Consider the following 3951-nt stretch of genomic DNA (forward strand, 5'->3'; position numbering starts at 1 on the left):
GCGACGAATTGAAGAATCGAGAGAGAGAACAATGCGGAGTGGCGTTGAAGTGGCTGTGACGGATGATAGGCGGCACGAGGATCGGTAGGTAGATCGCGAAAGTGGCGGAGAAGCAGTCACGATACACAACGTGTAACAATGGAACCAATATCTGTAGAAAGGTGGTGCTCGTAACGTGCACACTCGACGCGTTGGAAACAAATGTCGTACCTATGCGTGACAACCCTTATTGCGGCAAGGGGATGGTGTGTTTGTGAGCTGCGTGTTTATTGCTCGACCTGGCAATAATAACTGGTTATTATTCATTACTCTGTTCGGCGCACGGTGTTCGAAACGCACGAATGTTGCAGTCAACTACACTACGCTGGCGAGAATCACTCTTTTTCCTCTCCTTTCTCCCCTCTTCTTCTTTCTTTTTCCTTCCTTTATTTTTTTTCTTTTTGTCTCGATTCCTCTCGAGCCGTCGAGGACACGACGATTCGTGAAATATCGCGCTACGACTCTTTCCCCCTTCGACGGGGAGGGGAAAAAAGCGACGCGTTATAAACTACCGGAGAATTTACGCTACGCGAGACGATGAAGAATCCGTTGAACCTTTTGGAAACATTATCAGACGTGTTATTGATTCGTCCCTATCCGTTACTCCTTCTGTCCGTAAACTCGAAATGATCGATGACGTGGAACACCCGCGATGGCTTCGTATCTTCGTTCCAAACCTTCGTCGTTGTTGTTCCATCGGTACCTACGATTCGCATCCTGGCATCGTCGATGATCGCGACAAGAATGCATTACGAGATATCGTTCTCTAACGGAGACGAGAAAGCAGAAGAAGAAAGAAATATATATAATATATATATAAAGATTCGCGTCGCAAACCTGGAGCATGAATAAAGCAACGGGCAAAGGTGTGGTTCCCAGGCGTCCACAGTAGGAAATCGCTCACTGGGGAAGAAAGATGGAGAACAGAAGCCAGGAGCGAACCAAGACGTGATTAATATAAAAGTGGGCGGAGCTTGGTCTGGCCGGAAGTAGCCGAAGAGGGATGCTGTGCCGTGCCAAGCAAGCGCGAAAACGGGGGTTATAGTGGCACAACTGTGTTGGTACACTGTACCGTATGTATCTTCATCCTATGCGGCTGCATACATGCCCGCTGCCCCCGCTGTATACGTACACGCGTACCAACGCACATGCATGCATGTATATCTGAATCGGTGGAAGAAGAGGTGAGAATCGGCTAGCACGAGGAGCGTGGGGGATGACGATGGTGAGATGTATCATCGATGCGATTGACAAGCGACACCCTTTGCCCGATCTGCACGATTTCGTCGAAGCAACGAGGAAGGCGTGACGAGGAGGCTTGGAGGATCGGTGCCAAGTGGTAATCGCCTCGCTCGATCGCGCACTGGACACTACGAAATAACACCGTCGAATCCATCGAGACACCGTGGACCACCGTCGGACGATCCTCGACACTTTTCTTAGAATTTCTAACGTCCTCGTCATCGCGTTGTCGTCGTCTTCCTCCTCACTTCGCGCAGACCTTCTCTCCCTAGACCTTTCCTACCGATCGTCGGACAAGGATTCAACACGTTGGGCTGTCGGTGAACGGCTTTGAATTTTGACGAAATCTTTGGTCAGCCAAGAAGGAAGCAGAAGCGGATGGGTGCACGGGAGTAGCGGCAACCTTGGAGGAGCGCTAGAAAAGGAAAAAGGAGAGAGAGAGAGAGGAGAGAGAGAGAGAGAATGGAGAAGCGGGGTGGGTTAGTTGATTGGCGAATATGGGATCGAAGGGAACCGGGCGATCCACAGGGGTTTCGGAGACGCGGGGTGCAAGGGTTGATGCGCGGGGGTGGCCAACCCCACCTACTTCTTTAACGCCCCCAAGTAGGGTAGGACCGCCTCCGTCTCTGCGTTGTTCCACCTACTACACCCCGGGACTTCTGCAGTCTCATACCTACGCCACCCATACCTACACACCATCATCCTCCCATAGCTTCGTCTACTCCCATTCACTATATCCTTCTGAGAAAAATCACCTCTATTCCCAGGTAACGCGAAGCGTTCTTCGATTGAAGCGTAACTACCATTGACAAACGAATGTACCAAGCTGGATGCCATAGCGGATGTTTCGTTGGATAAATTTGAAGAGATTAGAATGGAACGATTAATAGATCGATCGATTGCTTTTTACGATTCAAACGTTACTCTAACGTTACTCTCTGTTGCATTTCCTTTTCTTCTTCTTCTTCTTCTTCTTCTTCTTCTTTTCCATTTCATTTCATTTTCGTTTTTTGGAATTTGTTAGAAACAAACGGATCGAAATAGGATAGGATGTTAATCGCGAAAGTTGAAATAATTGAGCCAATAACGCGATAATTGGTGTTATATCGTATCGTATCTTTCGAATCTCCAGGCAGCGTCAAAATAGGCTTATTACTGCCAAGATTATTTTTAGGAAAAATGCGTTTTGCCGGAAAGATTTCTGTACTAAGGCAGGTACGCATTTAGTTACTCGAGCGTAGTTAATCTTGGAACTGTGTAGCGAGATTTATTTGACCAACCATTCTGCTTGTCCGGTGCACCTATTTGTCTTGTCACGATCGTTAAAGTGTCATTTCCACGAATATCGTCCGGCCCGCTCAACATAAGATCAATCAGAAAATCTCAAAGCAACGAGTCATTTATCTATATTATAACGAGACGCGTCCACCATCTATAAACCGTCTCTAAACGACAAAATACGTATAACTCTAAACTTGGCTTCATTTGAAATGCCATCATCTCTCGCGATTACGGCGTTACTCGCGTGGCTCGCGCTCGCGCGTGCACGTAATCGTAACGGAATAACGATCGATAACGCGTTTGGCAAAATCGATCGTTCTTTTGCCAAGTTGTTGAATACCATCGATTTCCATCCACTCCGTTTTCGTGACGACCCAATTCCACCCGGGAGGACCGAGGAATCGCGTTGCTTTTCGTTAAAAATGCAACGATAATTTCAAGTTATTTTCATGCAACGTGCAAATTCTATTCTAGCTAACGGTTGGTAATAAATATCGTTGGATGGATCGTGGATCCATAATCGCGAAACGACAACGTCATCTTTTCGCGAAAATCTGATTCGCGATTGCCTATGATGCGTGCGTCTATCCCCCGCGGAGACGGTAAATTCTGTCGTGACAAAACGAAACAATTCGAAACAAAGGGCGAGGAGGAGGGGAGGGGATCAAGGGTGGAAACAAAAGCGGCACGCACACAGATGAAAGGAAGGAAGCGATAGATGGCAAATGATTGGAAAAAAACTGAACAACGGTGTCTGGTAACGACAGCGTGCAAAAGGACTGCATGGCACGTGGCGATCATCATTGAGTAAGAGCAACGCAAGGGACGGTGAATGAAGCAAGCGGCAAAGAATGACGAGACAAAGAGACGGAGATTTAAACGAAGAAAGAGAAGGAGAAGAGAGAGAGAGAGAGAAAGCGAATGAGAGAGAAAGAGACGCAGATGCGGCCATACTACGCGATCATTGACGCACAGACACGGACACGGTTAGGCAGGCGGTCAGGCAGGTGAGGCAGGTGAGGCAGGTCAGTCAATCAGGCATCGGGTGTCATAAGCAGTGCAGTGAAGACGGAACTAGTGTTGCAGGGGTGAAGTAAGGTCTCTCTACCTGGACGGGTCTCCAGCGTGGTTCCAGCATGTCCCGTTTCCTCCTCGTCGTCGTCGTCGTCTCGCTCGTGACTGTCGCTCGTTGCTCCGTCCTTCTCTTGGTAAAATTATTTCCCGAAGAAACGAAACGAAGACACAAGACCCGTTTCCCGTTTCTCCTCTATCTTCCACGATCTTCGTCCTGGCAATTCGTACTTTTCCTCCCTGTCCGTCTTCTCCCGCCCACCCCCTCTCGTTCCTCTGTCCTTCTGCCACCTCTCTACCTTTCTCTCCACCTCCCCC

The 3951-nt window shown here is 48.4% G+C and overlaps 1 protein-coding gene across 18 annotated transcripts in view; it reads right to left on the bottom strand.

Moving 5' to 3' along the window:
* LOC102675389 (forkhead box protein P1-like) overlaps window positions 1-3951 on the bottom strand; it is a 237169-nt gene that overhangs the window by 198910 nt on the left and 34308 nt on the right. Inside the window, exon 1 of one of the 18 annotated variants that reach the window (XR_004151821.1) lies at window positions 3671-3925. The exons of 16 other annotated variants lie outside the window; for them this stretch is intronic. The gene's annotated coding sequence lies outside the window, so the exon portion shown is untranslated. Of the gene's footprint in view, window positions 1-3670; window positions 3926-3951 lie in introns of those variants that run through there. One more of the 18 variants, XR_004151835.1, reaches the window with a different exon arrangement.

Source organism: Apis dorsata, unplaced genomic scaffold (assembly GCF_000469605.1).
Source record: "Apis dorsata unplaced genomic scaffold, Apis dorsata 1.3 scaffold_58, whole genome shotgun sequence".
NCBI classification, from domain to species: Eukaryota; Metazoa; Arthropoda; class Insecta; order Hymenoptera; family Apidae; genus Apis; species Apis dorsata.